The sequence below is a fragment of the Ambystoma mexicanum genome, chromosome 5p, assembly GCF_040938575.1.
Source record: "Ambystoma mexicanum isolate Mex_15411 chromosome 5p, UKY_AmexF1_1, whole genome shotgun sequence".
Taxonomy (NCBI): domain Eukaryota; kingdom Metazoa; phylum Chordata; class Amphibia; order Caudata; family Ambystomatidae; genus Ambystoma; species Ambystoma mexicanum.
In genome coordinates this window covers 1,370,246,875-1,370,265,737 of record NC_090930.1, presented here as the reverse complement: position 1 = coordinate 1,370,265,737, position 18,863 = coordinate 1,370,246,875, and the positions used below count along the sequence as shown (strand labels likewise).

At 42.8% G+C, this 18,863-nt stretch overlaps 1 long non-coding RNA gene across 1 annotated transcript in view; it reads right to left on the bottom strand.

Annotated features, from left to right (window-relative positions):
• Positions 1–13,444, bottom strand: part of LOC138481795 (uncharacterized) — a 342,250-nt gene extending 328,806 nt beyond the window's left edge. The window contains exon 1 of the long non-coding RNA XR_011274409.1: positions 13,290–13,444. This is a non-coding gene — a long non-coding RNA (uncharacterized lncRNA). The remainder of the gene's footprint in view (positions 1–13,289) is intronic.
• Between the last annotated feature and the right edge of the window lie 5,419 nt (positions 13,445–18,863).

The window sequence follows — 18,863 nt, the reverse complement described above, 5'->3', positions numbered from 1 at the left end:
TGACAGGGGGGTTAGAGGAACCCGGGTTAGTTTTAATTTTGACACCTGAAGGTTCAATTGGGTGCGGTGTAGTGCTGTGGAATTTTTGCCCCATTTTGTTTGTGAAATATCAGTAAGTACCAAACTTGGAGGTTGTTGTATGTATTCTTGGTAGGGTGCATTTACTATATATGCTTCCAGTGCTTTGAACTGCTTGAATGTATTGATCCGGATTCTATCAGAGTGGAACAGGTATCTAAGTTTGGTGGGTGGTGTAGGAAGTGTGCTTATCGAAACCTATCCAGTGGCTGTTATGTCTAGACGTCGAAACAGCATTGAGTATGTATATAATCAGGTGAATTTCGCCGGTCCTGCGACAAGGAGTGTTACTGCTCAGGGATTAAGGTTGTACGATGACATACTGTCGGCCCCTTTGATCTTTACACCGATAAAAAACACCTTAAAACTGGCAATGAATATGCCTTTGCCACCTTCTCCACCGGAACCCAGTGATTTGTTATTTTTAGAATGAGAGACAATGGCACATTCCTCTATGATATTAACGGGGGGCATTGCGCAGACATTACAGGAGGAAGCCTCTAGCTCATATATGTTTGGCTCTTTATCCAAGCAGGACAAGCCTGCGCTGCTGGAGATGTCCTTTTTGGACACTCCTCTGGATTTTTTTTCTGCAGAGGCGGATTTGAGGGATTCCTCACAACATATACATGATACCCCCGCCTTCCAACCATCCCAACAATATGGTCAGACTTCAGATAGTGGAGGGTTTCTTTCCTCAATCTTACAAGAACTAAAAATACACTCTAATGGGTTCATGGAAGCTAGAATTTTGATGGAAAGGCAAAATTCCTTTTTTCCTTTCTCTCTCTTCTTTTGCCTGTTATTTACTGAACTCTGAATAGGGTTGTTGTTGAGAAATAAATCCTGCTTTGGGTGGGGCGGAAATTTCTGCCCTGGGCATGCTCAGTTTCAGCAGGGGTGTAAGGCACGCTGTCTAGTGAATTGTAGTGAACTTGAAAGGGGGGTTAGAGGAACCCGGGTTAGTTTTAATTTTGACACCTGAAGGTTCAATTGGGTGCGGTGTAGTGCTGTGGAATTTTTTCCCCATTTTGTTTGTGAAATATCAGTAAGTACCAAACTTGGAGGTTGTTGTATGTATTCTTGGTAGGGTGCATTTACTATATATGCTTCCAGTGCTTTGAACTGCTTGAATGTATTGATCCGGATTCTATCAGAGTGGAACAGGTATCTAAGTTTGGTGGGTGGTGTAGGAAGTGTGCTTATCGAAACCTATTCAGTGGCTGTTATGTCTAGACGTCGAAACAGCATTGAGTATGTATATAATCAGGTGAATTTCGCCGGTCCTGCGACAAGGAGTGTTACTGCTCAGGGATTAAGGTTATACGATGACATACTGTCGGACCCTTTGATCTTTACCCAAGCAGGACAAGCCTGCGCTGCCGGAGATGTCCTTTTTGGACACTCCTCTGGATTTCTTTTCTGCAGAGGCGGATTTGAGGGATTCCTCACAACATATACATGATACCCCCGCCTTCCAACCATCCCAACAATATGGTCAGACTTCAGATAGTGGAGGGTTTCTTTCCTCAATCTTACAAGAACTAAAAATACACTCTAATGGGTTCATGGAAGCTAGAATTTTGATGGAAAGGCAAAATTCCTTTTTTCCTTTCTCTCTCTTCTTTTGCCTGTTATTTACTGAACTCTGAATAGGGTTGTTGTTGAGAAATAAATCCTGCTTTGGGTGGGGCGGAAATTTCTGCCCTGGGCATGCTCAGTTTCAGCAGGGGTGTAAGGCACGCTGTCTAGAGAATTGTAGTGAACTTGACAGGGGGGTTAGAGGAACCCGGGTTAGTTTTAATTTTGACACCTGAAGGTTCAATTGGGTGCGGTGTAGTGCTGTGGAATTTTTGCCCCATTTTGTTTGTGAAATATCAGTAAGTACCAAACTTGGAGGTTGTTGTATGTATTCTTGGTAGGGTGCATTTACTATATATGCTTCCAGTGCTTTGAACTGCTTTAATGTATTGATCCGGATTCTATCAGAGTGGAACAGGTATCTAAGTTTGGTGGGTGGTGTAGGAAGTGTGCTTATCGAAACCTATTCAGTGGCTGTTATGTCTAGACGTCGAAACAGCATTGAGTATGTATATAATCAGGTGAATTTCGCCGGTCCTGCGACAAGGAGTGTTACTGCTCAGGGATTAAGGTTATACGATGACATACTGTTGGCCCCTTTGATCTTTACACCGATAAAAAACACCTTAAAAATGGCAATGAATATGCCTTTGCCACCTTCTCCACCGGAACTCAGTGATTTGCTATTATTAGAATCAGAGACAATGGCACATTCCTCTATGATATTAACGGGGGGCATTGCGCAGACATTACAGGAGGAAGCCTCTAGCTCATATATGTTTGGCTCTTTATCCAAGCAGGACAAGCCTGCGCTGCCGGAGATGTCCTTTTTGGACACTACTCTGGATTTCTTTTCTGCAGAGGCGGATTTGAGGGATTCCTCACAACATATACATGATACCCCCGCCTTCCAACCATCCCAGCAATATGGTCAGACTTCAGATAGTGGAGGGTTTCTTTCCTCAATCTTACAAGAACTAAAAATACACTCTAATGGGTTCATGGAAGCTAGAATTTTGATGGAAAGGCAAAATTCCTTTTTTCCTTTCTCTCTCTTCTTTTGCCTGTTATTTACTGAACTCTGAATAGGGTTGTTGTTGAGAAATAAATCCTGCTTTGGGTGGGGCGGAAATTTCTGCCCTGGGCATGCTCAGTTTCAGCAGGGGTGTAAGGCACGCTGTCTAGAGAATTGTAGTGAACTTGACAGGGGGGTTAGAGGAACCCGGGTTAGTTTTAATTTTGACACCTGAAGGTTCAATTGGGTGCGGTGTAGTGCTGTGGAATTTTTGCCCCATTTTGTTTGTGAAATATCAGTAAGTACCAAACTTGGAGGTTGTTGTATGTATTCTTGGTAGGGTGCATTTACTATATATGCTTCCAGTGCTTTGAACTGCTTGAATGTATTGATCTGGATTCTATCAGAGTGGAACAGGTATCTAAGTTTGGTGGGTGGTGTAGGAAGTGTGCTTATTGAAACCTATTCAGTGGCTGTTATGTCTAGACATCGAAACAGCATTGAGTATGTATATAATCAGGTGAATTTCGCCGGTCCTGCGACAAGGAGTGTTACTGCTCAGGGATTAAGGTTATACGATGACATACTGTCGGCCCCTTTGATCTTTACACCGATAAAAAACACCTTAAAAATGGCAATGAATATGCCTTTGCCACCTTCTCCACCGGAACTCAGTGATTTGCTATTATTAGAATCAGAGACAATGGCACATTCCTCTATGATATTAACGGGGGGCATTGCGCAGACATTACAGGAGGAAGCCTCTAGCTCATATATGTTTGGCTCTTTATCCAAGCAGGACAAGCCTGCGCTGCCGGAGATGTCCTTTTTGGACACTACTCTGGATTTCTTTTCTGCAGAGGCGGATTTGAGGGATTCCTCACAACATATACATGATACCCCCGCCTTCCAACCATCCCAGCAATATGGTCAGACTTCAGATAGTGGAGGGTTTCTTTCCTCAATCTTACAAGAACTAAAAATACACTCTAATGGGTTCATGGAAGCTAGAATTTTGATGGAAAGGCAAAATTCCTTTTTTCCTTTCTCTCTCTTCTTTTGCCTGTTTTTTACTGAACTCTGAATAGGGTTGTTGTTGAGAAATAAATCCTGCTTTGGGTGGGGCGGAAATTTCTGCCCTGGGCATGCTCAGTTTCAGCAGGGGTGTAAGGCACGCTGTCTAGTGAATTGTAGTGAACTTGACAGGGGGGTTAGAGGAACCCGGGTTAGTTTTAATTTTGACACCTGAAGGTTCAATTGGGTGCGGTGTAGTGCTGTGGAATTTTTGCCCCATTTTGTTTGTGAAATATCAGTAAGTACCAAACTTGGAGGTTGTTGTATGTATTCTTGGTAGGGTGCATTTACTATATATGCTTCCAGTGCTTTGAACTGCTTGAATGTATTGATCTGGATTCTATCAGAGTGGAACAGGTATCTAAGTTTGGTGGGTGGTGTAGGAAGTGTGCTTATTGAAACCTATTCAGTGGCTGTTATGTCTAGACATCGAAACAGCATTGAGTATGTATATAATCAGGTGAATTTCGCCGGTCCTGCGACAAGGAGTGTTACTGCTCAGGGATTAAGGTTATACGATGACATACTGTCGGCCCCTTTGATCTTTACACCGATAAAAAACACCTTAAAAATGGCAATGAATATGCCTTTGCCACCTTCTCCACCGGAACTCAGTGATTTGCTATTATTAGAATCAGAGACAATGGCACATTCCTCTATGATATTAACGGGGGGCATTGCGCAGACATTACAGGAGGAACCCTCTAGCTCATATATGTTTGGCTCTTTATCCAAGCAGGACAAGCCTGCGCTGCCGGAGATGTCCTTTTTGGACACTCCTCCGGATTTTTTTTCTGCAGAGGCGGATTTGAGGTATTCCTCACAACATATACATGATACCCCCGCCTTCCAACCATCCCAGCAATATGGTCAGACTTCAGATAGTGGAGGGTTTCTTTCCTCAATCTTACAAGAACTAAAAATACACTCTAATGGGTTCATGGAAGCTAGAATTTTGATGGAAAGGCAAAATTCCTTTTCCAAAACTATTATAGAAGCATTGGAACTCCTGCCTACAAAAATTGTCTCTAGATTGTTGGCCTTGGGTATGCCTATATCGAGAGGTATGGAGGAAAAATGGGAATCAGATGTAAGTCTTCTGCCTCCCTCGATCATCCCTGCACAAATAAAACTACTATTGAGGCCCCAACATTGAATAAAACAGTGATAGGTCAAAGGGGGCCTAATGATAAAAAAAACAATAAAAATAAAAAAACAAGAAAAATAGATGAACCGGTAATTCAGTCTTACTGAATCAAAGGAATAAACACGCTAAAAATACCTGGAGAAATTTCATTAGAGAAAAAAAGGCGCAAGGCTCCGATGCAGATGTGGAAACAATAGAGCCTGCGGATTGGGGGAATAATTGTAAGGGGAATGCTTATAGTCTTTCCACTTACTCCCTTTCGGAAGAAATTTCTCACAAAATATCCCCCGCCAAAATGATTAATGACAAACCGCTAATAAGGGACAAATCTGCTCAGACAGCGGGACAGAAGGTAAATGATGGCCTCTTTTTGAGGCCAAGCTTGTCTGATCAAGAAAAAGTGCCTGGCACATTGAGCTCTGTTGCTAAAGAGCCTCATCTAAATCCCATGTTATTGGGGTCTGGAAAATCGACTCCTATTGAGCAGCAGGTGGGGGGTGCTCAAAAGATAGTGTACACTTTGGCGGACATAGACACGTCCAGTGAGTCATCGAATGGGCTGAAGAATAAAACTGCATTGAGTACTATGGATGTGGCTATGATGATTTGCACAGCAGTGGAGGAGGCACTGAGGGTCGGGCCACCACTGGGGGACAAAACACCATGCCCGCCCCCCAGTGACCTCATTGCAGCACGCTCACAAGTTCAACAAGAGATGGCGGGAGCAGCAGTGGCTCCGGATATCCCGAACCCTATTAGCCCTCCTAATGCGGAACCTCCTGATATAGCCCCCTCGCTGCCATTCATTAATCCCACAGTGCCCTTGCCAAGAGCTTCGAGGGGGGAGGCAGTGACAAGGTCTCCCAAAACTTATTTGGACATGGAATTTAAATATATACAATGGAGGAAACCGTGCCTTCTAAATCTCCCAAGTATCCTACTGTACCCTTTATTTGATTGTGGCATGCAACCGGCAATGAATAGATTCAGGGCAAATCTGACCTCGGCGGATATTAAAAGGGTGGACTTTATTCATCCCCAGTGTTTTGATCATGTGAGAATTGTCTTTCACTTGAAGCTGGTATTCCAGAGTGTTCTTGGGGAAATGGATCGGTTTAACAATAGGGGATTTGATATACTGATCTTTGGCGAAGGCACTCTACAGCAAGAAGGTCATAGCCAACATGAGCCCCTTCGCTCAGGTTATCTAGGGGGACAGAAAGAAAAAAAAGAGCCAGAGAACATCCAGGAACAGGAATCAAGCTGGAGATGGCTGGCCCTGAGTCTCCGGGCCTGTATTGCTCAGCTCCAAACATTAAAAAACAAATTAAGAGTTGGGTAGTGTTTTCTCCATACTCTTGTGGAATTCAAGAGGGAACTCCCACCTCTTTTATTCGTCAGCACTTTGCTCTTTATTGAGAACAAAAAATATTATATGCATCCAGGAAACCTGGATGACTTCTCAAGCGCAGCTGGATGGATTTGAATGTCATCATCTTTTTGCCTCCAAGGGCCACCTGGGTAGGCCCATGGGGGGTTTGTTATCGGCGGTGAAATTGGTTGAGGGTATTAGCATCAAGGATATTTTCTTAATTCCTCCCCACGTTTTGGGTGTGCTGATAAAGGTGTACAGCTCTATTCATGTACTAATCTGGAATATTTATTGGACCCCGGGCTCTAACTTAATGGAGGTGACTAGAAAAATGGAAGAGATTATGGAGAACTGTTTACACAAATATTCAGGGCTCCAAATCCTTTTGATGGGAGATCTGAACACTAACTTGAAGTCTGTGTCGGAGAGGGAAGGGGTCTCAGACATATATTTACAGAATGTGATGGGAGAGGACTTAGAGTGTGTAAACTCTCAGGCTATGTGCCCATCATATAAAAAATGTGATGTAACCTGTTGGAGTATGTCATGCAAAACCTGGGTTATTAAATCTGTACATATGTGGTCGAAACAAGTTGAACCATATATCACCTGGACATTGGGACTTTGGCCTCAGAGAGCGTCCTTAATTTGGTACACAGTTTTATAGTCCAACCTACATGGATGAGTGATCATAGGATGCTAGAGCTGAACCTTTCCATGCCTAGAGTAAAAGTGGTGAATGCGAAGATGCCCAATGATTTGGTCTTGAATCCGGGTAAGAATAGGATTGTTTGACATCCTGGGAATGTACAATCTTGCAACAATCTATTCTGTAAAGATCACACAAAGTCTTCATACGAGGAAAACATATTAAGGTTCACTCATGACCAGTTTTTCCCGTATGTAAAATCCCTCATAGATAGATCAGTGAAGACAACGGGTAAAAAACAGGGGAATAAAATACATATTCATAAATATGACCACATTGTGCGTGCTAGTAAAACGCTTTTACGAACCTCTTTAAGGCAACTTAGAGTGTTAAACATTTCTGAAACATCCAACAATGAGGAGGCCAAACACTTGAAACAAATCCATAAAAATTGGATAAAAAGTAATAAACACATGCAGCTTCAAGCTGATAATGAAGAAATGCTGCAACTACTGAAAGACAATTCAGTAAAACGATTTTGGCAACTTATAAATAGAAATGCCAAACCCGGGGTGTAGTGGAATTTAAATTCTATTACTGAACAGGTATGGACGGAACATCTAAAACTCCTCTATGGCAGTAGGGAACAGATACAGGGGGTATTTCATGTTCATGGAGCAGTTAAATGGAAATGCGATTTTACGATCCACAGAATTAGGGAGAGGATTGTTAAGGCCAGTAGCTCCAGGGCCGCGGGCCCTAATGGTCTATCGAATGCCCTATTTAAGAGCAATCCAGACATCTGGTCAAAGGCTTTATATCTTCTCTTTCAAGATATTAACCAAACAAAGATCATTCCATGCTCTTGGAATATGAGTTACATCATCCCAATATACAAGAAGGGGGATAGATCATTACCGGTCAACTATCGGCCAATTGCGCTTTTAGACTCAGACTCCAAAATGAATGCAAGTCTTCTGTTGCAAGAAATGTAATTATGTGCACTTAAAAATCAGATCTTATCACCATTTCAATTTGGTTTTAGGAAAGGAATTGGCACCTTGGCGGGAGGACTCCTCATTTCTTTGTTACAAGAAATGGGATGGCAAAAAGGGGCAATTCCAGTGTATTTGGCCAGTATGGATCTATCCCTAGCCTTCGATATGGTGAATAGGGCAATGCTTTGGAAAAAAATAGATTGCATGGGCCTCCCTTCCTATATTTTGGACATGTTAATTCATCTGCATGAAGGCTCGGCGATTCTCATTCGCCTCAATAATATAGGCCATCTGTCCCAGCCAATTAAAACATCTAATGGACTCAGACAAGGTTGCATCTTTGCCCCGACATTACATAATCTTTATACATCCGATATTGGTCCTTCGTTAGAGAGTGCCTCCCTTATTCAACCTAATTTGGAAGGTAAAAAAATGTGCTGGTGTTCCTACGCTGATGATTTTTTATTGTTTGATAGGTCTCCAAAGGGGCTTCAGCATTTGTTAACAGCATTCAGTACTTACATGATGCATAATGGTTTAGCGGTAAATGTACAAACATCACATATCATGTGTTTCAGTGGCAAGAGAAAGCTTCCACAAAAATGCTGGTCTTTGAATAAGATTAAATTATTAATTAAGACTACGATGATTTATCTCGGGTTCTTTGTGAGCACTAATTCAAGTGCAGTTCAAATACTTAACCATCATCTGTTGAAAGCGAAAGTATGCATCACGCAAATGCGTATAGTCGACTGCAAATTTGGTAGATTCTCCTATACACCATATCTGAGATTCTACAAACAAAAAACAATTCCTAAAGTTTTATATGGCAGTGAAATTCCTTTTATAATGGGTAAGCTGGATGTGCTCAAATTGGAGGCATTTATTCTTAGAGAAACAATCTGCTGCCTCCCGAAATGTGTGCCATTAGTAGCCATACGGTATGAATTTGGCTTACAATCATTGAAGAGGATTGTAGAATGGAAATGTATGCTGCTATTTCGTAATCTTATTACTCAAACCGATAATAATCTGTACTATGAAATGTCTTCTATGCTTAGAGAAGGTACATCAAAGTCACTGTTTTTGACCAAGCTAATGGACATTTGCAAGATGTTATTGAGCTGTGTGGGAGCATCACTGACGACTCTTATACTAAATGTTAAAAAAGTGAAACAGCTATTGCAAAATAAGGATTGGGCAGTCACAATTGAGAAGTTGTCTCAGTACAGTTTATATGCACATATGGTGTCTTACTATAAATATATGGATTCTATGGAACCATATCTATCCGTATTCCCGAATACAGAATGGAGAAATCTGTATATGAGTTTTCGTTTCAATGTTCTGCTTACAGGAGAAATAATTGCGGTAAGATCAAAACCCTCGGTACCCTCTATTGTGTGTAATCATTTTAAGGACCCAGAAGCAAAAGAAACATTGAGACACTTGTTGTTAGAGTGTTCGGCCTTGAGCTTGCAGAGAAAAAACTACTTCTCCCGTTTTGTCTCAGATGAATCAAATGTGGACCTGGCTTTGTTGTGGAAAAGAATGTTGTTTGATAAAATCATCCCATTACAACTGGCAGTGGTCCGATTTCTTAAAACAGAGTGTGGTCTTTCTTAGTAATTCTGTACAGGGACATGTTAAGAATCTATTGGTAAATTTTCTGTTCCACCACATCATGAAATGTGACTATCTGTGTGTTCACAATAAGTGTTTTAGTAATTTGTATAGGTGAATGTTAGTAAAACATTGGTAAATATGTAGATTCCGTACGGTATGAATTTGGCTATCTCCATATTTATAATGGTTTATTGTGATTTGGGAAATTTTTAAGCTTGTTTTTAGTAACTTTGGTATATTTGTTTTATGAAAATCTGTTTCTTGTTGTCTATTCTCAAATGTAAAACTGTTTTTATGAAATGATGTTTCTTATTGTCTATTCTTAAATGCAAAATTGTTCATCTTTTTTAGTCCTTTTGTACAAAATTTGTAAACGTTTTTTTAAAACCATATACAAATAAAATAAATAAATAAAAAAGTAAGTCTCCCTCACAATGGATGGATTCCTTCAGGAGATTTGTTATAAGCTGCTGGTCTGACCTGGTGAGAGAACTAGCGGGATTGTATAAGTCAGACATGAACATATGAATGCCAAACCGCAACTCATAAACCGATTACCTCCAGAAGAGTTGATGCATTTAGTCAGGGCTTGCTTTACTATCCCGTTCACCCTCCCAACCACATAATTAGACCAAGGCCTGACCTGGTTTGAGAAATACTACAACCCCATCTTGACTGGAATTCGCTTAAGGCTTGGCATAAAAGGTTGGCCCATTGTCAACCTTGTGCAATTTTGCTGCTGTCATGGTCACTAAGGACAACAATCCTTGTATGCCCTCTTTACAATCAGCTTTCTTCTGAAGAATTAACCAGATAACACTGGTGTAGAGGTCTGCCACGACTAACAAATATCTGTATCTGTTAATGGGTGTTAGTGGGCCATTTGATTCATATACATGCATTCAAATAGCACTGTCACACTTGTTAGTGCAACCTCTTTTGTTTGTTGGCATTGTCTACTGTTGTTTGCAAGCATATGGAGCAAATCGCAATGTACCTCTATACATCATTACTAAGCCCTGGCCACAATATCTGTCCTGCAAGAGATCTTTTGTACCTGCCACCCCAAAGTGGGTTGTGGATACACTTGCATGTGCTGCAGAAACTACTTTCAACCTATCTTTCTTATTGGGCAGTATCCATGGGTATAGGAACTATAACTGTGTTCTCTCTTACACTGTATGTATAGGAAATAGGGAACCCTTGTGGATTAGGACTATCTTCTTTCAATCATGCTTTTATGCCCTTATCTATGTGTGTAGCACAGCATGTCAATGCTGCTACCACCATTTGTACAGTCCCTTGTCTCGCAGACTGATCTTCAACCCTCTCTCTAGCAATCCAGACTCGCTTCACCATTTTCAGGAATGATAGACTTGACGGCAGAGGGGTTGCTCTGGTAGTGAAAGACTTCCTTCAAATAAGGCTGTGACACCACCCTGAAGGTGAACTGCAACATCCTATCTATGAAATTGACTACCTCTCCTACAAACATCATCTCAATCCATGTTATCTTCCGCCCACGAGGCCCAATCCTAACTTAAAAGAAGACCTTCTCCACACACTAGAAACTAACATCGAAAGTGATCCTCCTCAGTGATCTGAACCTGGGGCTTAATGACCCTACTGACTCGCAGGCCTCCTCTGTTGCCAACTCCCTGATTGCACTTGGTTTCTGCCATTGTATCAGCTCTCCCACCCATGCCAAAGGTTGCACTCTGGACTTGATCACAGACCTCAACTGCCAGGTCACTATTGGATCCAATTCGCTCTACCCATGGTCCGACCGCATCACTCCAAGTCGCTCGCTCACAGCGTTGCCTGCGTACTACCGCACTGTCCGCGGATCGTATGGCACCTACACCCACTTTTTTCACCCACAAAAACAGCTCCAAATCATCTGTATTCCAACCATGCACCCTTTCCAACCCCTCTTTTGGCCACCAAATTACCCCAAATATGTTTTCCAGACCTTTTCCCCGCCGCGCTAACCACGGACACAGGCGGCGATCAGCGGATCCAACATGGCAACCATTTAAAAAAAAATGACGCACCTCACGCTTTCCACCATCCAATCAGTGGGTGCGTCCGATGTCCGTGGACATCACACCGGACCATGATTGGTCCAGGGGGTGTCTGCTGGCCAAATCAGGAAGTGAGTCAGCGGATCGGACCCAGATATCACTAATATTTTTGGACCTACTTTTTGGGCGTTTTAAAAAAAAAACGACTGGAAAGATTTATACCAAGTTTACAAAACACGCTTTCGGGACCAAGACACTGCACCTGCCACAAATTTGATGACTATTTGTCCAGTAGTTTGGGCTGTAGGCTTGATAAACATTTATTTTCCATTGCGTCTAGGAGGAAAACCACACATTTTGGGACCCCCCTATTACTTTGCCCTCTGTGGAAGAAACTGCACCAAACCACTCAGAATCATTTTGAGGGGGGAATCTACTTTTTTTGCCATGTTCCGTAAGGATTCTTCCAGGGGGGGGCCAAGTTATAAGCAGCCCAAAAAGTGCTCTTCCATTGAGTTGAGCAATTTAACAATAACTACAGGCCACTACATTATTGCCAACATCAATATCATACATAAAAATGTAAATGAATAAAACATTAAAATTCATAAATGCCTGAAATTCGGCACGTCATATCCCTTGTTTAGCATAGGTCAAATTACCATCTGTGCTGGAAGTCTAAAAATAAAGGCCACTCTACACTGCTTGAAATCAAATCTCCTTGGAGCTTATAATAAACATGATCTCAATTGTCGAATAGACAGGCAAGTGCTTTCTATAGTCAGCAAACAGTCCATCTCCTATATAACCTATTTTTGGACAGCTATAAAACATCATGTTACTGCATTAGCCATGATGACTTATCATCAATTTCGTGTGCGCTCCACAAAGAATATTAACCTCTTCTACATATAATTTATGATCCTACCATCACCACAATTGGTCAGTGTCCGGTCAAAGGGTCGACTACAAAAGGATCGAATGCAAAAGGATCGACACAATAAGACTGAAAACAAAAGGGTCGAACTGTTTTTTTGAATAATATATTTTTTTTGGGTTTCCGTATAGGTAAAAAAAATTTTAAAAAAAAAATGTTGATCCTTTTGTTTTCGGTCCTTTTGATTCGATCCTTTGACCATTCGAGCCTTTTGTTTCGATCCTTTGACCTATAACCTCTGACATTGATATCCACATATTTATTTATTTATTTTTTCTATTCGAAAGACCATGAAAGAGGAACAACTTATAGGGGTTCATGCACATTGTTATCCAACCTTCTAGATGCAAAGGATGGAAAGGGTCAACCATTTGGGATTCATTTGACCATGTATTGGTAACTGGAAAGCATGATGCATATGATGGCAAATTCCTCATTGATTCCATGAATTGACAGCAGGCAACATTTTTTATTTACGGTCTGAGATTGATAAATAATTTTAAGTGACGAATTCGATAGAGTAAAAATATGTATTCGACCAATTGGGTTATAGGTCAAAGGATCGAAACAAAAGGATCACATGGTCAAAGGATCAAATCAAAAGGACCGAAAACAAAAGAAACGTCACACATGCGAATCAAGAATTTTGCCTGCTTTTTATATGAGGGTGATAACAACATAAAAACACCATTCTTGGAACATGTCAGATTTACAATAAAGACATGAGCAGGGCCTAAACGTAACAATGCTCCTATAAAGTTGTATGATAGAGGAGTATGATGACTTACATGTATCCGTATTGACTGCCAACTGTATAGCCTCCTTCCCACTGAAACCAGAAAGCAGAAAAATCCATAAACATGAAATTCATTGGCGTATTTCAGAATCTCTCTTTCTTAAAACAGACTGCGCAAAAGCAGGTAGACGAGCCACGTTCAGTTAACTGTGGGAGGCAGCGTCTACCGATCCCCAGCTTCCTCAGCAATTATTAACACTCGTACGTGCACCACAACAGCGCTGCCCTCAGAGGCATGCATATTAATGCTTGTCTGTTCTTGACGGGAAAAGCTGCCATGATTTATTTACACGAACTATTTAAATACATATCTTTAGGCTTTAATATTGATCTTTTTTTGGAAGCTTTATTTGTTCACATATTGTTTTTGCATATGGATGTCTTTTATTTACAAAATGAAATCCTGGGAAACGTGTACATAAAAACAGACGTTTTTCTAATATTGACCACGACAATGCAGTAAGTCTTGGGCAAATAAATCCGTCATACTTTACGATAACATAACTGAATTTTAAAAGCAGAACTGTTAATGAGTATTTATTTTTGGGGAAGGTGGTGCAATATATTCCCATAATTATTGCCACCAACAGCCTATACACCTATGGCCAAGGAACTACTAAAATAATCAAACACAATGCACGGTAGGTTGGATTCAAAATAGAAAGGCGATCATGGGTAATTGCAACGTTGTCATTATAAAATACACTCCGAGTTAAAATACAACGCTTTAATATAATGTCAGAAGGCAAAATGAACGATTCATTTTTAGATTGTGTATTATCAACTTTTATGGGAGGGTCATAAATCCTTACCCCCAAGTGATTAAATGCATAAATACATGGGGAAGGCATAGTAATCAGTATGAAAGACCGGAGCTGTGTGAGAAATTAATGAGAAATCAGAAGCCGACATTTTAAATTGGTACAGTACTTGTCAGTAATTAGTTTGTGGGCGAAGAGACAGTGTGAAACATGACAGCCAATATGTCCAGTGTACTTGTGAAGCATCAATATGTCATATACTATGTTGGCAAGCAAATGTGAGACATACAACCGTGCTGCTTCGAGCTTCATCATCCAGCCTGAAGCAGCAGAAGCTCCCTCCAGCCCCACTGCCTCCTCCCTCACTGTGAACAGCATCCAGTCAGGTAAGCACAATTGGGCTCTGAAAAAGTCGTCAGCAACGTTCCCTGCATCTTTTGCATAAGTTAGCATTTTTTTTCAAAAACAATGTGCTTTTTATCAATTTTTGCCACTGTGCATATCATGCACACCTACATTCGATCAAGTGCGGCTAAAAGGTTTTATTCAACATCCTTTACTATCCTGATGCATCCATGTTGCCTAAAATGATTTAAGGGGCAGTTTACAATATTCCTGGATTGACTTTTGTTGTTAGTGGGCACTCTCAAAGATGGCCGCCCCTGCCTAGGGCCATGGAGCCATCCTCTTTGCCTGAAGCCTGGTCCCCTTTGATTGGCTGCCTCGCATCTACTTCTTCAAATCAGGGGCACCAGGAGGCGGGAGCCAGCCTCTACAATAAAGGCCCACATTTAAGGCCTTGCCTGTTCCTTTCTGGGCCTGACTGGGCTTGGCTACTACCCCAATTCTACTACAGGCAAAGAATGTGCCATCCTCCTGGACACTTCCATCACTTGCCCTTGTACTATGGTCTCCTTCCTTCTGCAATAACGTGAGTGCTGACTGATTGGTCCGTTTGCCTGCCTCAGCTATCCTTGATGCTGTGCCTGTGCGACTTCTGACTTTCTCACTGAACTATCTCACTTGACACTTCTCTTCTTGCACTTCATGGCCAAATGTTCTTTTATTGTCTTCACTTCCTGAGTTCTCACTTCCTTCTTGCACCCACTCTGTACTGCAGTGCAGTAATACCTGTGTCTTAAAATAATCGAACCTAGGTGTGCTCACACCCTGCATTGCTTTGTGACTGTTGCTTTAAAATCGAACCTAAGTGTGCTCATATCCTGCATTGATTTGTGACTGTTGCTTTAAATTCTAATTCTAGGTGTGCTCACATCCTGCATTGCTTTGTGACTGTTGCTTTAAAATCGAACCTAGGTGTGCTCACATCTTGCATTGCTTTGTGACGGTTGCTTTAAAATCGAACCTAGTTGTCCCCACATCCTGCATTGCTTTGTGACTGTTTCTTAAAAATGGAACCTAAGTTTGCTCACATCCTACATTGCATTGTGACTGTTGCTTTAAAATCGAACCTAGTTCGGGAGGATAGCTTAGGGGCAGCGTGTTCGCCTTGGAAGCAAGATGGCACAGAGCAACACAGGTTCAATTTCCAGGTTTGTGCTTAGAAACCTCTGGGTATTCAGTGCGTTATAAATAACCTATCATATCATATCATACCCTGCATTGTTTTGTGACTGTTTCTTAAAAATCGAACCTAGGTGTGCTCACATCCTGCATTGCATTGTGACTGTTACACTTAACATACCTTGGCCGCCTGTGATTTAGGGTCAGAATTGTGCATTGCAGTGCCCTCAACCACTCTCCCTTCTTTTTCTCTTTGCCTCTCACATCTTTCCTCTTGCTCTGAGATGGCATTCTCCATCTCTGCAATCTACTCTACCTACTACACCTACTCCAATTGCAGACACCTATGTCAGTGCATCCTCCAGAGAAACCTTCACTGACATCCTTTTCTCTGCCCCATGTCAAAAACTATGGACTTCTCATCTCATCTCTACTCTCTCCCCTTTCTCTTCCTCTCCCATTAATGGCGGCACCAAGTGGGAAGTCCTCTGGGTGTGCTTCTTCTCATCTCGCTGCTGGTTTAATATCTACCTCCCTGGTACCCTCCTGGATTAAGACCTTCAAGCCAACCTCCTTCTCTTTGACCAGATCCTGCCATCTCTCATCAACTTCCTTCCTCTCCCCCTACCACTCCCTCTGCTCCCCCTCTGACTGAAGTTCCACGTCCCTATGCTCCACCTCAAAAAACTTTCAAAGACAGTGATCATCTATACCTGGCGACCCTTAACGCATGCTCAGCCAACAAACACTCTGCTGACATCTGCCTTCTTCTTGAAAACACTCACCTTGACATACTGAGGATGGAGGATAGCACAGGGGCAACGTGCTGGTCTTGGAAGCAAGACCATGCAGAACAACAGAGCTTTGAATCCCGGATCCACACTTAGAAACCAAACTCAGGTATTAAGAGCGTTATAAAAAAACTATTAAATAAATACTCACACTCAGTGAGACCTGATTCAATGCCAGCTCATTCTCTGCCTTTGACTCTCCTATCCAGCAGCTTTAAGATCACGTCCAAGCCTCGACCTCACTGGGATGGTGGTGTGGTTGCCTTATTGTTCCCTGAGTGGATTCCTTCTTCCATCCTACCCACTCAGCTTTAATTGTCCTTTGAGAGCCTAGTATGCAAATTGGTAATCTCTCCCTCCTCCTCCCTGACCATTGCTACCATTTGCCGGCCTCCAGGCACTTCCCCTCTGTTTCTTTCTGAGTGGGCTGATTTCTGTTCCTCACTACTCTCAACCACCTCCAACCTTCTACTCCTGGGCGACTTTAACATCCAATTGGACTCCCCATGCACAGCATCCACTCTCTTCATTGACCTCTGCACCTCTCTATCCCTTTCCTTTCTTCCTACTGGTCCAACCCACTCTGCCGGAAACACTCCGGACGCACTCATCCACTCTGACCTGAGTCTCTCATCTCCTATGGTCACTCCTCTCTCTTGGTCCGACCACTCTCTTCTCTCCTCCCACCTGTGTCCCTATTGCCTTATGACAACTCCTCCAAAAGGCCTGCCATCCTCGTTCACAAACATCCATCCAATGAAATGAGTGTCAGCTGCTACCTTCACTTCCACCTTCATTCCCCCTTGCCTGCCCAACTCACACTCTTACTCTGACTCTGCTCTCAGCAACCTCTACCTTTCCATCACCAACACCCTTGACATCCTTGCCCAGTCATGAGGATCCTCCTGAAACCTGCCTTTGAGCATAACACCTGAGACGACTCTGAACTTGCAGACCAGAAACATAAGTGCTGGGCTGCAGAACGGAAATGGCAAATCTCAGGTTCACACACTGACAAACTGGCGTGCTGCCTGCTTCAAAGGCATTACAGACTCTCTAGCCATGCCAAATAAAGGGCCCCGTATTCAGGCACAAGTATCTGGCATGTCCCACAACACAGCTGAACTCTTCAAAATCTGCAGGAAACTTGTCAACCTGCCCGCAGTATCCTCTACCCCTGCTCCTTCTCAGGACGTTTGCAACACACTCGCAACTCACTTCACCTCCAAAATCCAGGACAACCTGAATAGCCTTGTCAAGCACTCTTCCTATGCATGCCTACCCCTCTTTGCCTCCCTTGACCAATCACCCTCCTTCTTCCTCCTTTAACTCCTTTGCCTCTGCCTCTCTGGAAGAAGACACCAGAGTTATCAACTCCATCAAGGTCTCTTGCAAACGGGTTGCCCCTTGCTCATCCAGACCCATCTAGGACGACATTTGCTCTCTCACCTCTGCTCTCACTGATCTTTCTAACCACTCCTTTTCTACTGTTTCTTTTCCATCCTCCCTCAAGCACTCCCTTGTGCGCCCTCTCCTTAAAAAACCATCAGCAGACCCGTCCTGTCCAGCCAACTATCACCCCATCTCCATCACCCCCTTCCTGGGCAAACTGCTTGAGAAGCTGGCCCTGCTCCAACTTAACTTTTACAGTGAACTTATTTGCGGTTTCCGCGACCATCAATCTGGATTCTGAGCATCAAGAGGCATGGAAACTGCTCTTCTGATCACCTGTGAAGAACTGCTTGCATCCCTTGATTCTAACTCCCCTGCTATATATGTGGTAAACTAGGGTTTTTCTCCCCTCGCAGGATTCTCAAACTTAGGTGGACTCTCCACTGTGTACCTAAAACACATTACTGTTGCTGTTCTTAAATGTGGTAAACTTGTGCTTGCTGCTCTCTTCCTGTCTGCAGGCTCTCACATCGTCTGTCTTCCCCCCCACTCCCTCCTACTCTATGATGCTCTCTATCTCGCCTATCTTCTCTAACTGCTTCTCTATTGATTATCCTGCTCTCCTCGCTAAATCTGGTAGGAAAAAGTTTAAAAAGGACATCCTGGTCTCCAACTCAGGCCTCCCTATGGCTGACACCTATACTAGTGCCTGCTCTAAGGAAACTCTCACTGACATCCTCTTTTTTGTGCCTTCGCCTGACCTATGGACCCTTCATATGGTCTCTGTGCTCTCTCCTTTTTCCTCTTCTCCCATTAATGGTGGCACCCGCTGGATGTCCTCTTGCCCCCCTTCCACTCTTCTAAGGCCATCATTAATGTCTTCGCTAATGGTACCGTCTTGGTCCAAGGCCCTCAGGCCAACCTTCACCTCTTTGATAGACGCGTCCCTCGCCTCATCAACTCATCAACTTCCTCTCCTTTCCTGCTGTCCCCCCTCCTCTGTCCTCGGCTACCTTGCCTCTACCCTCCCTCCCTGCCCCCTCTCTTGCTCCTTCTTCACCTCCTTCTTCTACACCTCCGCAGGGCGTACCTAAGATC